Genomic DNA, 18,979 nt, shown 5'->3' on the forward strand with positions numbered 1-18,979 from the left:
AACCTGCTGCTAATGATAAAATATTACAGAATTTTTAATATTTAAAAAACCTGCTACCTGATGAGTGTAATTCGACTTGTAATTTTCCATAAGCATTTTAAGACTGTATTCAGAGACATCTCATAGGAAGAGAGTTGTGGATTATCCTTGAATCAGTGCTATAATGATAAATTGTTAATCACTGAGATTTTACCTGTAATATAAAACAAATTAGAGTGATCATTTAAAAATTATTCATTTTCATGAAATTCTAAGTTATATGATTTTCCTTTCATTTCAGAAGCAAGTGGAGGTTAGTGTCTGAATCCAATAATGAAAACATTCATTTTTATTTCATATATATAATACATAGATAACAGAAATTAGAACCAAACAGGTCTAAGCTTTTGTCCAAAGTATAATATCAGTGATATTACTGACTCTGTATAGAACATGGCTCCAGAGAGGGTTACTTGCCAGTAGAGAAAAAAAAAAAAAAAAAAAAAAACAAGGATATATGTAAGACAAACTAAACCAAAATAAAGACCAGAAGACTCATCATTATGCCATGGAACCCATGTAATGTAAAGAAATGTTGAATGCTTAAAAGGAGAGAGATAGTTGCCTTGGTTGGACATTACACAATGTTTACATGTAATGAAATATCACATAGTAACCAGGAAATAGGTGGACTTATTTGTCTATTAATGCTTTAAATAATTAACTTTAAAAGCAAATAAAAACTAAGACATGAATTTTAAGAACATAAACCTGAAAAGGGAGTATTAGATAGCTATAATTCAATAGTAGTGACACTTGGCTTCTAAAACTGTTGTTAGGAAATACTGTCTGGACAGAAGACAGCTTTGGTGTCACTGTGCTCTGTTCTTGTCAGACTCCATCTGGAAGAAAGACATTAGCAACCTGTACGAGGGTGAACAAAATGAGAGCAGGAGATGATGAATCTTTATCACCTGGGAAATGATGAAAGTGGGGATGTGTACTCTGGAGAGAAAAAGATTTAGACAGAACAATATGGATGCTCTCCGCTGTTTACAAAGATTGCCATGTGGAAGAAGGATTGGAATAGGCATGTGTTTTTCCAAAAAATAACCTCTGAACCAAGGCTGGCCTTCGGGGAAATAAAAAGTTATTTCAGTCCAGACTGATAAAAACATTTCTGACTACTTATTTGCATGAGTCCATGAGTCTCATCACATGGGCTATCCTGCACTGGGAGGAGTAAGCTGGATATGATACGCAAGATCACTTCTCTAACATTAAAAAGTTTTAATTTGGTGAAGCAGATTCCAAGTGCCCATTCTAATTTTTAGTAAGAAGCCATACATATAGTTTTAAGATTATTTGAAATTTTTTGTCCTTTTATTCTGCCTCTACTTCTGTGTATATGCCATCTAACTGTCTGTATCTATCCATCATCTACCCATTCATGCATCCACCCATCCATCTAGCCATCTATATCAGCATTACGGACTCTATGCAATTTAATCTGTTAAAAGAAAAAATACTTTCAGATATTATGTTCTAATGATATTTTTTTAAAATGAAAAAGCCATAATTGGCCCTGTTAAAAATATGTGATCACATTTGACCTGTGAAAACAACAATTTCATATAGATTACTCAATACTACATGTCAAATAATATATTGGAAATGACAATGGAACAGGTCAAGTAAGTGTGCAATTGTACAGAGTGTGCAAAGCGCTTAAAAATTTTGCAAGCACAAGGTTAAGCCACTTTTGTGTTTGACAGTTACCACGTCAAAAAAAATCCAATGTAATACAATGAATTTAAAAGTTTTAAAATAAAATCTGTATTTTTAAAAAATATTATTTATTTATTTATTTGAAAGTTTGAGAGGCAGACACACACACTCGCACACACACACAGCGAGAGAGAGAAAGAGAGTGAGAGAGATATCTTTCATCCACTGGCTCACTCCCCAAATGGCCACAATGCCCAGAGCTGGGCAAGGCCTAAGCCAGGAGCCGGGAGCTTCTTCTAGATCTCCCACATGGGTGTAGAGACCCAAATACTTGCACCATCTAACACTGCTTTCCCAGGTATTAGCAGGGAGCTGGATTGGAAGCAGAGCAGCTGGGACTTGAATTAGTATTCATATGAGATGCCAGTGTCACAGGTGGCAGCCTTACCTGCTACACCACAGCGCCAGCCCCCCAAATTTAATTATTTTTATTTTTTTTTTAATTATTTATTTATTTTTTTTTAATTAAACTTTTATTTAATGAATATAAATTTCCAAAGTATAGCTTATGGGTTACAATGGCTTCCCCCCTCCCATAACTTCCCTCCCGCCCGCAACCCTCCCCTTTCCCACTCCCTTTCCCCTTCCATTCATGTAAAGATTCATTTTCAATTCTCTTTGTATACAGAAGATCAGTTTAGTATATATTAGGTAAAGATTTCAACTTTTTGCCCATATAGCAACATCAAGTGAAAAAACTACCATTGGATTACTAATTATAGCATTAAATAGCAATGTACAGCACATTAAAGACAGAGATCCTACATAATTTTTTTTTTCAAATTAATTAATTTTCTATGCCATTTCCATTTTAACACCAGGTTGTTTTTTTTTTTTTTCATTTCCAATTCTCTTTATATACAGAAGATCACTTCAGTATATAATTAGCAAAGACCTCATCAGTCTGCGCCTACACAGAAACGCAAAGTATAAAAATACCGTTTCAGTACCAGTCATAGCATCACTTGGCTTTAGACGACACATTAGGGACAGATCCCACATGGGGTGTAAGTACACAGTGACTCCTGTTGCTGATTTAACAATTTGACACTCCTGTTCATGGCGTCAGTAATCTCCCTAGGCTCTAGTCATGAGTTGCCAGGGCTATGGAAGCCTTTAGAGTTCGCTGACTTTGATCTTATTCCGATAGGGTCATAGTCAAAGTGGAGGTTCTCTCCTCCCTTCGGAGAAGGGTACCTCCTTCTTTGATGGCCCCGTTCTTTCCACTGGGATCTCACTCACAGAGATCATTCATTTAGGTCTTTTTTTTTTTTTTTCCATGATATCTTGGCTTTCCATGCCTGCTATACTCTCATGGGCTCTTCAGCCAGATCTGAATGCCTTGAGGGCTGATTCTGAGGCCAGAGTGTTGTTTAGGACATCTGCCATCCTATGAGTCTGCTGTGTATCCCACTTCCCATGTTGGATCTTTCTCTCCCTTTTTGTTTCTATCAGTTAGTATTAGCAGATACTTGTCTTGTTTGTGTGATCTCTTTGAGTCTTAGACCTATCAGAGCTATCAATTGTGAGCTGAAATTGGTCACTTGGACTAGTGCGATGGCATTGGTACATGCCATCTTGATGGAATTGTGTTGGAATCCCCTGGCACGTTTCTAACTCCACCATTTGCGGCCAGTCCGATTGAGCATGTTCCAAATTGTTCATCTCCTCCCTCTCTTTTTCCACTCTTAGATTTAACAGGGATCACTTTTCAGTTAAAATTTAAACACCTAAGAATAATTGTGTGTTAATTACTGAGTTCAACCAATAGTACTAGAACAACAACAATAACAACAAATACTAAAATGGATAAAGTATTACATTGTACATCTAAAGTCAGGACAGGAGCTGATCAGTTCATTGTTGCTTATAGTGTCCATTTCACTTAACAGGTTTCCCCTTTGGCACTCAGTTGTCACCGATCAGGGAAAACAAATGATATTTTTCTCTTTGGGTCTGGCTTAATTCACTCAGCATGATGTTTTCCAGATTGCTCCATCTTGTTGCAAATGACTGGGTTTCGTTGTTTCTTACTGCTGTATAGTATTCTATGGAGTACATGTCCCATAATTTCTTTATCCAGTCTACTGTTGATGGGCATTTGGGTTGGTTCCAGGTCTTAGCTATTGTGAATTGAGCTGCAATAAACATTAATGTGCAGATGGCTTTTTTATTAGCCAAATTAATTTCCTTTGGGTAAATTCCAAGGAGTGGGATGGCTGGGTTGTATGGTAGGGTTATGTTCAGGTTTCTGAGGAATCTCCAGACTGACTTCCATAGTGGCTGAACCAGTTTGCATTCCCACCAACAGTGGGTTAGTGTCCCTTTTTCCCCACATCCTCTCCAGCATCTGTTGTTGGTAGATTTCTGAATGTGAGCCATTCTCACCGGGGTGAGGTGGAACCTCATTGTGGTTTTGATTTGCATTTCTCTGATTGCTAGTGATCTTGAACATTTTTTCATGTGTCTGTTGGCCATTTGTATTTCCTCTTTCGAAAAATGTCTATTGAGGTCCTTGGCCCATCTCTTTAGTGGGTTGTTTGTTTTGTTGTTGTGGATTTTCTTGATTTCTTTGTAGATTCTGGTTATCAATCCTTTATCTGTAGTATAGTTTGCGAATATTTTTTCCCATTCTGTTGGTTGCCTCTTCACTTTCCTGACTGTTTCTTTTGAAGTACAGAAACTTCTCAATTTGATGCAATCCCAAATGTTAATTTTGGTTTTGACTGCCTGTGCTGTTGGAGTATTTTCCAGGAAGTCTTTGCCTGTGCCTATATCTTGCAGGGTTTCTCCAATGCTCTCTAATAATTTGATGGTTTCGGGTCGTAGATTTAAGTCTTTAATCCATGTTGAGTGGATTTTTGTGTAAGGTGATAGGTATGGGTCTTGCTTCAAGCTTCTGCACGTGGAAATCCAATTTTCCCAGCACCATTTATTGAATAGACTGTCCTTATTCCAGGGATTAGATTTGGATCTTTGGTCAAATATAAGTTGGCTGTAGATGTTTGGATTGATTTCTGGTGTTTCTATTCTGTTCCATTGGTCTATCCATCTGTTTCTGTACCAGTACCATGCTGTTTTGATAACAACTGCCCTGTAGTATGTCCTGAAATCAGGTATTGTGATGCCTCCGGCTTTGTTTTTGTTGTACAGGATTGCTTTGGCTATTCGAGGTCTTCTGTGTCTCCATATGAATTTCAGCATCGTTTTTTCTAGGTCTGAGAAGAAGGTCTTCGGGATCTTAATGGGTATTGCATTGAATGTATAAATTGCTTTTGGGAGAATAGACATTTTGATGATATTGATTCTTCCAATCCATGAGCATGGAAGATTTCTCCATTTTTTGGTATCCTCTTCTATTTCTTTCTTTAAGGTTTTGTAGTTTTCATCGTAGAGATCTTTAACGTCTTTGGTTAAGTTTATTCCAAGATATTTGATTGTTTTTGTAGCTATTGTGAATGGGATTGATTTTAGAAGTTCTTCCTCAGCCGTGGCATTGCCTGTGTATACAAAGGCTGTTGATTTTTGTGGATTGATTTTATATCCTGCTACTTTGCCAAACTCTTTGATGAGTTCCAGCAGTCTCTTAGTAGAGTTCTTTGGGTCCCCTAAATAAAGAATCATATCATCTGCAAAGAGGGATAGTTTGAGTTCGTCCTTCCCGATTTGTATCCCTTTAATTTCTTTTTCTTGCCTAATAGCTCTGGCCAAAACTTCCAGAACTATATTGAATAGCAGTGGTGAGAGAGGGCATCCCTGTCTGGTACCAGATTTCAGTGGAAATGCTTCCAACTTTTCCCCATTCAATAGGATGTTGGCCGTGGGTTTTTCATATATTGCTTTGATTGTATTGAGGAATGTTCCTTCCATACCCAGTTTGCTTAGAGTTTTCATCATGAAAGGGTGTTGTATTTTATCAAATGCTTTCTCTGCGTCTATTGAGAGAATCATATGGTTTTTCTTCTGCAGTCTGTTAATGTAGTGTATTACGTTGATTGTTTTGCGAATGTTGAACCATCCCTGCATACCGGGGATGAATCCCACTTGGTCTGGGTGGATGATCTTTCTGATGTGTTGTTGCATTCTATTGGCCAGAATTTTATTGAGTATTTTTGCATCTATGTTCATCAGGGATATTGGTCTGTAATTCTCTTTCAATGTTGCGTCTCTTTCTGGCTTAAGAATTAAGGTGATGGTGGCTTCATAGAAAGAATTTGGGAGGATTCCCTCTTTTTCGATTGCTCTGAATAGTTTGAGAAGAATTGGAGTTAGTTCTTCTCTAAATGCCTGGTAGAACTCAGCAGTGAATCCATCTGGCCCTGGGCTTTTCTTTGTTGGGAGGGCCTTTATTACTGTTTCAATTTCTGTGTCAGTTATTGGTCTGTTTAGGTTTTCTATGTCTTCCTGGCTCAATTTAGGGAGGTTGTATGTGTCCAAGAATCTGTCCATTTCTGATAGATTTCCCTGTTTGCTGGCATACAAGTCCTTGTAGTAATTTCTGATGATTCTTTTTATTTCTGTGGCGTCTGTTGTTACGTTTCCCATTTCATCTCTGATCCTATTGATTTGGGTCTTTTCTCTTCTTTTTTTAGTTAGTTGGGCCAATGGGGTGTCAATTTTGTTTATTTTTTCAAAAAACCAGCTCCTCGTTTGGCTGATTTTTTGTAATGTTTTTTTGGATTCAATCCTGTTGATTTCTTCTCTGATTTTAATTATTTCTCTTCTCCTACTGGGTTTGGGTTTGGCTTGCTGCAGATTTTCTAGATCCTTGAGATGACTTGAAAGCTCATCTATTTGGTGCCTTTCCAATTTCTTGATGTAGGCACCTATTGATATAAACTTTCCTCTTAACACTGCTTTTGTTGTATCCCATAGGTTTTGGTATGTTGTGCTGTTATCCTCATTTACTTCCAGAAAATTTTTGATTTCTCTTTTAATTTCTTCTATGACCCATTGTTCATTCAGGAGCATGTTGTTCAATCTCCATGTGTTTGCACGTGCTCTAGGGATTCCTGAGTTGCCAATTTCCAATTTCATTCCTTTGTGGTCTGAGAAGCTGCATGGTATGATTCTAATTCTTTTGAATTTGCTGAGACTTGCTTTATGGCCTAGTATGTGGTCAATCCTAGAGAGGGTTCCATGTACTGCTGAGAAGAATGTAAAGTCCTTAGATGTAGGATGAAATGTTCTGTAGATATCTGTTAGATCCATTTGGGCTATAGTGTCATTTAAATCTACTGTCTCCTTGTTGATCTTCTGTCCTGTTGATCTGTCTATCTCTGAGAGTGGAGTATTGAAGTCCCCCAGTACTATTGTATTGGGGTCTAAGTCTCCCTTTAAGTCCCTTAACAAGTCTTTTAAATAAGCTGGTGCCCTATGATTAGGTGCATATATGTTGATAATCGTTATATCTTCCTGTTGAATGGATCCCTTAATCATTATATAGTGCCCCTCTTTGTCTCTCCTAACAGTTTTTGTGGTAAAGTTTATGTTGTCCGATATTAAGATGGCTACGCCCGCTCTCTTTTCATTTCTGTTGGCGTGGTATATCTTTTTCCAGCCTTTCACTCTCAGCTTGTATGGATCATTGTTGGATAGATGGGTTTCTTGTAAGCAGCAAAAGGATGGGTTTTGTTCCTTAACCCAGTCAGCCAATCGGTGTCTTTTAACTGGACAGTTCAAGCCATTAACATTCAATGTGACTATTGAGAAGGAGTAACTTTGCCCTGCCATTTGCCAAAGATATTTTCTAATATCTGGTTTGAGATTCCTGTGATCTTTTGCTGTGAGGTTTCCTTCCTTTAACTTCTTTCATATTGGTGACCGTGTTTCTGTGTTTCTGTATGTAACACATCTTTAAGCATCTTTTGCAGGGCTGGACGAGTGGCGACAAATTCTTTCAATTTCTGTTTGCTGTGAAAGGTCTTAATTTCACCTTCATTCACAAATGAGAGCTTTGCAGGATATAATATTCTGGGCTGGCAGTTTTTCTCTCTTAGTACCTGGGCTATATCTCGCCATTCTCTCCTGGCTTGTAGGGTTTCTGATGAGAAATCAGCTGTAAGTCTAATTGGAGATCCTCTGAGAGTAATCTGGCGTTTCTCTCTTGCACATTTTAGGATCTTTTCTTTGTGTTTCACTGTGGTGAGTTTGATTACGACGTGTCGTGGTTAGGATCTCTTTTGATCATGTTTATTAGGGGTTCTCTGAGCTTCCTGTACTAGGATGTCTCTGTCCTTCTCCAAACTTGGGAAATTTTCTGCTAGTATCTCACTAAAAAGGCCTTCTAATCCTTTCTCCCTTTCCATGCCTTCAGGAACTCCTAGAACCCGAATGTTAGGTTTTTTAATAGTATCCTGTAGGTTCCTGACAGTATTTTTTAGATTTCTGATTTCTTCTTCTTTTCTTTGATTTGACTGTTTCCTTTCCTGTTCTCTGTCTTCTAATTCCGATATTCTCTCTTCTGCTTCACCCATTCTGTTTTTAAGGCTCTCTAATGTGTTTGCCATTTGATCTATTGTGTTCTTCATTTCATTGTGGTTTTTTGTCAGTATCGCGAATTCCTGCTCCATTAGTTTTTTCATTTCATTTTGATTCCTCCTTAATATTTCATTTTCACGGGAGAGATTTTCTATCTTGTCCATTAAGGATTTCTGTAGTTCAAGAATTTGTTTTTGAGAACTTCTTAATGTTCTTATCATAAATTTTTTGAAATCTGTATCTTTCATTTCTTCTATCTCATAATCTTCATAATCTTGCATTTGCGTGTCTTGTTCACTTGGGGGCGTCATAGTGCCTTCCCTGTCCTTGGTACCTCCGCTTCTATGTTTCTTGCTTGGCATGTTAGAGATAATTTGTGGTGTTTTTGTTTTTGTTTTTTTCTCTCGTTATACTATGCCTCTAAGTGAGCTGTCTGCTTTGTTGGAGCCTTAGGGGCTGTGATGGGTGTGGCCAGAGAGCTATGCTTGTTTCTTCAGGTTTAAGGCTGTGTAAAGAGCAACTCTCCCAGATTTCTCACTCACTTGCTCCTTGCTGGCTCGCTCTCTCTCTCTCTCTTTTTTTTTTTTTTTGACTCAGTTGGGAGTGGCGTTGAGTGTAGTTGAAATCTGGCCTTTGTGAGTATTCATTTGATCTACCCCTGGGACCATCCACAGAGATTATGCAGCCCTCAATGTGTTCTCCAGTTTCACTAAAGATACTGAGTTTGGCTGAGCTTTACATATGTAAATTCGCAGTGTTCTTTGTTTTGCTTGGTGAGTGAAGGGAGAGGCCTCTGTTCCCCCTCCCCCCAATGTCTCGGACTTCTCAGGTCTTTGTCTTACCCTCCTCCTCCGTTCCCGCGCTGGCGAGATTCTGAGGCTCTGGCTCCTCTCTCGCCGCTGCCACTCGGCTCCTCTCGGTTGGTTTTCCACGCGGTGGGTTCCCTGTAAGTCCTCTGTGTCTCATCCACGAGATCCGGAAGCGTTTCCTCTGCAGTTTTTTTCTTGAGTCTTTTCCTGAGGCTACAGTAATTCCACTTTTATGAAAGTTTATTTTCCCAAACTAAGGCACACGTCCTCACTATCCGCCATCTTGGCTCCCAAGAAGCAAATTTAATTATTTTTAATACAGCTTTCTCATATGAAACTAAACTTTTTTTAGTTGATCAGTATGTAAATTTTTAAGTGCATCAGGAGAATATATTCCATATCTATAATTTTAAGCACATAATGATACATTCCTGCCTCCTTTCTTTTTTAATTTTTGTGATGATTTACATTCAACTTACTTTATAATCATAGGTATAATCCTCACTAAAGAAAGAATTCAGCTAGTAGAAGTTAGAAAGACCACTATTCCGGCTGGCACCGTGGCTCAACAGGCCAATCCTCCGCCTTGCGGCTCCGGCACATCAGGTTCTAGTCCCGGTTGGGGCGCCAGATTCGATCCCGGTTGCCCCTCTTCCAGGCCAGCTCTCTGCTATGGCCCGGGAGTGCAGTGGAGGATGGCCCAAGTGCTTGGGCCCTGCACCCTATGGGAGACCAGGAGAAGCACCTAGCTCCCAGCTTCGGATCAGTGAGATGTGCGGGCCGCAGCAGCCATTGGAGGGTGAACCAAAGGCAAAAAGGAAGACCTTTCTCTCTGTCTCTCTCTCTCACTATCCACTCTGCCTGTCAAAAAAAAAAAAAAAAGAAAAAGAAAGAAAGAAAGAAAGTAAGACCACTATTCCACAGTATATGGATAAAGGTTAGAAACAGTAATCAAATCTCAAGGTGACTATTTTGATAAATTTGATGGACAAACTTCTTGAAGAGAACTGTTTTGTTCACTGTCTCATCATCTTCAAAGTGTGTGTAATTAAACTTTGTGCAGAACATCTGAAGCATGCAGGCGCTTGCTCATCTCTGCCTTTCTTTCTTTCTTTTTTTTTTTTTTTTTTTTTTTAGGTGTTCATAAGTGATAGACTTTGTCCCATAATGTGTTTTGTTTATGCCATCATATAAAATCAAAGATGTGTGTAAAATGCCATTTACCAAATGTATTTTGGAAAAAAATTTTTTACTTTGTCTGACTTAATCCTGAGCTAAATGAGAGAAGCAGGAGAATCAAAGCAATTTTATACTTAAAATATTGTAGGTCTTTTGTCAAAATTGCTTCATTCAAGTAACACATCTTAATCATGTGAAAAATTTTGTTTCTTAAAAATATCAATCTAAGAGAATTTTCAGACTTTTAATCTTAAAATTGTTTTTAAAAAAATAAATATGGGGACCGGTGCTGTGGCATAGTAGATTAAGCATCTGCCTGCGGCGCTGGCATCCCATGTGGGTGCTGCTTCGAGTCCCAGCTGCTCCACATCCAATCCAGCTCTCTGCTGATAACCTAGGAAAGCAGTAGAAGATAGCCCAAGTGGTTGGGCCCCTGAGGGCAACCGGAAGAACCTCCTGGCTCCTGGCTTCAGATCAGCCCAGCTCCAAACATTGCAACTATTTAGGGAGTGAACCAGCAGATGGAGAACTCTCTCTGTCTCTCCCTCTGTCTGTCTGTAACTCTGCCTCTCAAATAAATAAATAAATAAATAAATATTTTTTTTTAAAAATGAAGCTTTACACTTCACTATTTATCCTAAAAAATAAAAATGAAGAAAAACACATCAAATGTAACAAAGAAAATGCTATAAATAAGAACCAAAAATAGAAAATAATTATAAAATCATAAAATTAAGATCAAAGATATTAAGTAGAACTCATCATTTCCACTGCAGAAATCACTGACAATGGGCATAGTATGTTATATTATAAGTTACTACCCTTACAAGGTAAGACATTTCTTGATCTCTTACCGAAGAGAAACAGAGAAGTTGAAAACACAGTTTCTTACTCTGAAAGACTTTTTGATGTAACACACAGTGTGATAGACATTATCAGGACTTCCAGATGCGGAGTCTTTCTTAGACTCACTATTGAACAATGCCTGCTGTAGGTGTTGATTTCAGGTGTTGGATTCCTCAGACCAGAAATTTAGGATACCTGCAAAACAGGGGAATGAACCATCTGAGTGGTTCATATGGAGATATTTGATATTTTGATTTAAATATTCACCCAGGAATAATGTGAAAAATTAGAAAATATGTTAGTAGCCAATATTGTCCCACCAATGAGTTATACATTGTTGTTGAGTCGGTATAATCTTTTAGTGGAATAAACTGAACCTGATGACTTATTGAAATTATGAGTACTTCTCAGTCATTGCCTCTGACATATCCCATCACTGTGTTCATCTTTCTATATAGGTATCTCAAAGGCCAGCTATAGCAAACATGTCCCAACCAAACCTATAAGATTATGTATCCCTGATCCTTGTAGTAAACTGAACTATTTTCTCAGGACGTTAACCTCAAAGTAACCCAATGACAGATGTGTTATTACTCCAGTTTTACAAATAAGGAATGGGAGGCTAAGAGAATAAATGGATGCAAAGTCATGCAATAAAGATGGGGAAAAGGCCAGATTTATATATTTCTAAAGAATATTAATACATGTTTCTTTCTTATAACCTATATTAAAAATGATAGGCTTAGAAAGAAAACTGTCAGTCTTTGTTCTATTGAAATGTAAGTTGTATATTTTTGTTGCTACACATATGTAAATTATTATTTAATTCTCAGAATAGCTATAAAATGTGTTTTCCATTTTGTGCATTTTCTCTTACCTCTTCGAAATAGAAATATTAAAAATGTATTGTATTGTTCCCAAAGGTAACATTTACTGGATACAAAACCTCAAGTATTTAAATCAAAACTTTCAAAACAAATCAAAAGATATGTTAGAGATTAATTATAGGTATTAATGAATATATGAAAATACTGAAGGAACAAAATAAAGATGAAAAATAAGTTAACCCACGTGCATACTAGTCCAATGTAATACATTTTAAATATATTTCCCTTTAGTTCTTATCCACAGGCAAAAATAATTTCACATAGCTATGATGATAATACAAATATAATTATATTTGACTTTTTTAGTTGATAGTATGTCATACTCCTAGAAACTTTGACTTTTAAATATTGACTTTCTATGTTTAATATAGTTTATTAGCTTTTCACAGAAGTACTGAGAGGCAGAATAATAATTTTCCTTAATTGATGAACACACTGCAAGGAAATGCAATTAATTTTGAAGATGTAATGCAAAAATTGTGAACTCATTTATTTCTGACAACATTTATGTGGTGTTGCAGACACTTGCCTCTCTTCTCTCACACCACAAATACTCAACCTGTGATGTGCCCAGAAGGCTTAATCTTATCTAGGGCTGACTTTTGGGACTTACAGTCACCTGGATTAGAAGGACCTCCCAGGAGACCCAGGAGATAACCCTACTGAGTTCTCCATTGAGGTGGTCACAGATTTACCCTTCTTCCCTCGGAGTGGAATCTGCTGGCAAAAGTCCTCACCCAGGAAGGAGTTGAACCTCGTCAGGGTAACATGCATTTCTGACCGAGGAATAAGATGAGGGCAACAGAAACGGAGAGAACATCCACTGTTTCACTGTCATTTATTGTCAGATGTGAGAATATGTGTGGCACTAGAATGTGTCTGATGTTGATCTAGCTCTTTAACTTATGGCCCCTGCTCAGATATCCTGATACTGTCCAGAGAGCATTTAGAGCTTTAGAGCAACCTCATCTCCACCATATATAGAAGTATGCATTTAGTTATTTATAAGAAAGATATGAAATATTTCTTCATAGCATCCCCAGATGAGAAATCATCATACTTTAAGCAAATTATCTATTCTAGGATACTGAAATGAAATATTTGCTGATGATAGTGTGTTTTCTTTCCTTTATCTCCCCCCCCCCCTTTTTTTGCCCCTTCCCCATCATATTATAATTGCTGGAATTTCTCACTTTCTCAAAAAGTTATCATATATAGTTCACTGCATTGTTCACTGTACAAGGTCATAATGAAGAGGAAATTTGAGCCTAAAATCCTTCCCATGCTGTACTTGTCTAAATATGCTCCTGACTTTAGGGCCAGATCTTCCCAAATCACTGTTTCTTCCTAAGTCTCAGACAGGCTCATTGTGGCAGGTGCAGCCCTCTGCTCCCTCTTGCATGTAGTTATTTAGATCTTGCCTCTTAAAGTTAAGTTTTCACCCCAAAAAGTCAGTCAGCCTACAGAATCAGTACATTTAGGATGGCTAAATAGCTATCGTTTTGTCTTCCTTTATTGAATATAATCAGATAGAAGAAATGTTTAAGTAAAACATCTTAGCTCTGTTGAATCAAGAAATATTTATTTGAATTGAAAATGATCATTTGTAGACTGATAAATCTTTGAACAAATAATATTTTACTTGATTGCTAATCAGTGACAGCTTCTACTTTTTTACCATGGTATTCTCCCCTGTTGTCTTGCTAGCCTGCTATTATAACTCTCTTTCTTATTTTACTCATTCATATGCATGCCTTGTGCAACCTTCCAGGTTTTATATTTACTCATAAAAATACACATGTCTTGTCATCTTTGTATCCACCACTGAATGTTCATTAATGAGAATACCCACTGGAAATAAATCTACTGGATATAATAATATATTTTGAAAAAAGAAAAGATAAATATAAAGCCATAATATAGCTTCAATAATATAAAGTTGAAATGAACTGGCCTATTTGAGCCTGCTGGTGTCGTTACAGTTTTAGAATAGAATATTTACATTTGAATAAGATTTTATAATTCAATCACACTAAAAATTGTGTATTTTCAAATTACCTCAAAATGGAAGAGGTGTTCTGGTAATGCTCAACATTATGTTGCAATTTGAAGAGCGGTAAAATATACATACATACATATTATATATTAATATCACAGTCAAAACTGTTTTATTAACAGTTTGGCTACAAAATAGGAAGAGATTTTGACTACTCTTGCACAAAGGAAACTTTATGGAAAAGCATCTGTAATTTCAATAAAAATGAAAGTAACTGTGGAAATGAATGAAGAAAGGCTAGAAGCATTGAAATCACTGTGAAATAAAGAATATCCCTCAGAAACTAAAACAGATTATAAAGCTAGATGAGATTTGGGAGAGTAATTATTGGAAAATTATTTACTTGCTTCCATGGCTACCCAGATATTTTGGGAATGGAGATATTCAGTGGGAGCAAAGCTGATATTTTGTGTGTCAAGATGGTTCAGATAACGAATTTCTCTGAAATAAAGATCTTTTGCTTTTAGTGAAGACAAAGATGAAAATAACAATATTAATAATGACACAACAGTTATCATCTGTTTCTGGGTAACTGGTTTTTTATTTATAATCATGAAAATATGTATGAATCATATTAGAAATTGCAGTATTTTACATTGGACAGGCTAATATTCTACTTCTATGCTTTCATCTCTTTACAAAATATGAATACTAGGATAATTTTAGAGTAACTAAAGCTAGCCACATTCTAAAAATGTACTCCTCAGTAAGTGTTTTGCAAGCAGAAAATATTGTAAGAAAGCATTGGAACAGATAAAGGAAAATATTAGTCATTTCTAAATCACTTCTTCTGAATTCTGACATGTATTTTATAATTGTTTGTTTTCTGTTGTGTTTTTGATTCACTGAAAGTTTAACTTGGCTTACTTTGCCTGAACATATTTCACATAGAGACTGCATTTTAACATCTATGCATTGACATTTTATTATGGATAAGCCATATTGTGAATGGACAGGAATTATCCAAATGTATCTTTCTGGTTGAATGTTTTGTCTGTGTTCCAAACAAAATGCTGCAAGTTTTAAACAGAATCTTTACCTCCTAGATTTTGAACAGGATCTTTACCTGCTAGAATCATAGCATCTCTGAACCAAAAGAAACTTTTAAATGTCACAAAAGATAATCTATAAACTTCACCTGTGGCTTTCCTCTACAACATCCCTATCACCACATTTCTCAAAAAATAAATATCTTGGTATTACTCCGTTAATACTGCTGCACAAAACTTTTTTTCCGTTGAAACACAAATTTATTTACTGTACCTCCATTGTTGGTTTTTGCTCTATCCTTTAAGAAGCGTATGTGGAATGATTATACTTTTTAATGAAAGGTAGCTGCTATGAACTGAATTTTTAAAAATATTTATTTTTTAAGGAAGAGTGGAAAGGAGGAGAGTCAGAAAAAGAGACATCTTCCATCTGCTGTTTCACTCCCCAAATAGCTGTAATAGCCAGGGTTAGATGAGCCGGAAGTCAGGAACTAAAAACTCCATTCTGATTTCCCACGTACGTAGTAGGGGCCCAAGTATTTGGGCCATCCTCTTCTGCCTTTCCAGGAATATCAGCAGGGAATTGGATAAGAAGTGGAGCAGCTGGGACTGGCATCACAAGTGGTGGCTTAACCTGCTGTACCACCACTTCAGCCCAGCGAATTCAATTTTTATTCTCCCCTCTCGATACTTTGTTAATGCCCTGACTCCCAATGCAATAGTTGGAGTTGGGAGCTTTGAAAGATAAATAATATTATGTCAAGACAGTGAGACATTCATCATGTAATTGATGCCTTTATTTAAAAAGACACACAGGGGCCTGCACTGTGACATACTGAGCTAAGCCTCCGCCTGCAGTGCCAGCTTCCTTTATGGGCACCAGTTGGTGTCTCATTTGTTCCTCTTCTGATCCACCTCTCAGCTACAGCCTGGGAAAGCAGTAGAAGATTACCCAGGAGCTTGGACCCTCCACTTGCGTGGGAGACCCAGAAGAAGCTCTTGGCTCCTGGTTTGGGCAGCCCAGCTCCAGCCAGTGCAGCCATTTGGGGAGTGAACCAGCAGTTGCAAGACCTTTCTCTCTGTCTCTCAAATAAATAAATAAATCTTCAAAAATAAAATACACACAATCCCTTTCTGTTTGCATGTAAGAATACATCGAAGAATCAACTAATTGCAAACCAGAAAGCTAACCCTCATCGGACACTAAATCTGCTGGCACTTTGATCTTAAACTGCTCATCCTCTAGAATTGTGAGAAATGAAAGTGTTTTATTTTAGCCATCCAATCTAAGTATTTTACTAAAGCCATCTGAAATAAGACATTAGCTAAAGGTCATTGTGTGAGTGCCAGGCACCAGGCACTAGGCACTGTGCTGTTTTATATGCAATATCCCATGTATTCATATATCACATCTGTAAGTTAGGCAGTCGTCATGTCCTGCTAAAGGTTTTATTGAGCCAGCTTAGTGTTCCCAATTCTGTCAATTACATTTTGGTTCTCATAATTTCAAATTCAGTCACAACCCTGGTTACTCTGAGTTATGTCTCTAGAGTATTAAAACGGTCCTGTCACATGGCTGGTGGTAATTCTAAGACTATCATTGGCTTTTGTTTTTGTGTAATAGCAAGGGAGAGTTGTTGTCATTAGAAGACACAAAAATGAAAAAAAAAAAAAAACTAAATGAAATGTCTCTGTGAGTGAGATTCCAGTGGAAAGAACGGGCCATCAAAGAAGGAGGTACCTTTCTCTGAAGGGAGGAGAGAACTTCCACTTTGACTATGGCCTTGTCTAAATAAGATCAGAGTTGGTGAACTCAGAAGGCTTCCATAGCCTTGGCAGCTCATGACAAGAGCCTCCAGTGATTACTGACGCCATAAACAAGAGTGTCAATTGTTAAGTCAACAACAGGAGTCTCTGTGCACTTACTCCCCATGTAGGATCTCTGTCCTTAATGTGTTGTACTATGTGAATCAATGGTATAACTAGTAATCAAACAGTACTTTATACTTTGTGTGCCTGTGTTGGTGCAAACTGTTGAAATCTTTACTTAATATATACTAAATTGATCTTCTGTATATAAAGATAATTGAAAATGAATCTTGATGTGAATGGAATGGGAGAGGGAGCGGGAGATGGGAGGGTTGTGGGTGGGAGGGAAGTTATGGGGTGACAAAGCCACTGTAATCCAAAAGCTGTACTTTGGAAATTTATATTTATTAAGTAAAAGTTAAATGACAAACAAACAAGCAAAAAGAATGGCACAGGGCAAGGTAAGTATTACGAACTTGCAGACTAAAAAAATAAGGGTACTAGTGGATCCGAAGGCTCTGAAGGTCCCCCACTCACTAGAAAAAAATAATCAACATAATAAAACATAAACTATATGTAAGGGAAAATAATGAAGCTCATATAAATTAAAATTATTTTGTTTTCTTATAGTTGTGTGTAACCAAAGAAACCTATGGCCACTTAGTTACTTAGATTGAGGTGACTCAGTTTCATTTTCCCTGAGTCCATTTTGAGATAGAGCAATCAATTATGCACTTAAATAAGTGGGAAAAGAAAAGAGATTAAGAAGAACCGCAACTGGGGGTTAACTTGCAATTTCTTTCTTTTTTTTTTTTTGACATAAAGAGATAGACAGTGAGACAGAGAGACAGAGAGAAAGGTCTTCCTTCCATTGGTTCACCCCCAAAATGGCCACTATGGCCGGAGCTACCCCGATCCAAAGCCAGGAGCCAGGTACTTCCTCCTAGTCTCCCATGTGGGTGCAGGGCCCAAGGACCTGGGCCATCCTCCATTGCCTTCCCGGGCCACAGCAGAGAGCTGGACTGGAAGAGGGGCAACCGGGACTAGAACCGGTGCCCATATGGGATGCTGGCGCCACAGGTAGGGGATTAACCAAGTGAGCCACGGTGCTGGCTCCTAAATTGCAATTTCTTATAATTGTTAATTCCACCCTATTATCTGCAATCATTTTTGGCTACAAGATAGATAAGAGTAGCTTCTGTTGGCAGAATTCTTGCCAAACCACGTCATCATCTTTTAACCTCAATGTAATGTACACAGCTGTTTACTTAACAAGACTGCCCTCTGCCACTGTCAGTAGCTTATGTGTACCTCTGCAAGAACATGCTCACGACGTGGAGTTTGCCATGGACAAAAATATAGGCCTTCAATTTCTGAATAAATGCAGAAAAACCTATTGAAAATAGATGTAATATTAATATGTTAAACAGTATAGGGGCCGGCACTGTGGCGCAGAGGGTTAACACCCTGGCCTGAAGCACCGGCATCCCATATGGGTCCCAGGTTCTTGTCCCTGCTGCTCCTCTTACAATCCAGCTCTCTGCTATGGCCTGGGAAAGCAGTAGAAGATGGCCCAGGTGCTTGGGCCCTTGCACCCATGTGGGAAACCCAGAAGAAGCTCCTGACTCCTGGCTTAGGATCGGCGCAGCTACGGCCATTGCAGCCATCTGGGGAGTGAACCATCGGACGGAAGACCTCTCTTTCTATATCTGCCTCTCCTCTCTCTGACTTTCAAATAAATAAGTAAATCTTTAAAAAAAAGTATACGAAATGCTTGAATTGCCACTAATAAATAACAATGCTATTTATTTAATAAAAATTCATTAGAGTATTAAGAAACTTAAATAATTGTCAAAAAGGATCGTTGATTTTCATCTACAGGGTAGTACAGTCTCCTGAAGAAGGTATTGTTATTTTAAAAATTTTTTATTAATTTCTTTTTTTTATTTATTTCAAAGGAGATGACAGAGACACACACAGAGAGAAACAGAGAGACATTTCCCATACTCTGGTTCACTCCCCAAATGCCCACAACAGCCAAGGATGAGCCAGGCCAAACTACTAGAACTCAACCTGGTTTTCCCATGTGGGTGGCAGGAACCCAAGTAACTGAGCCTGCACCTGTTGCCTCTTAGGGAATGAAATAGTAGGAGGCTG

Source organism: Lepus europaeus, chromosome 7 (assembly GCF_033115175.1).
Source record: "Lepus europaeus isolate LE1 chromosome 7, mLepTim1.pri, whole genome shotgun sequence".
NCBI lineage: Eukaryota > Metazoa > Chordata > Mammalia > Lagomorpha > Leporidae > Lepus > Lepus europaeus.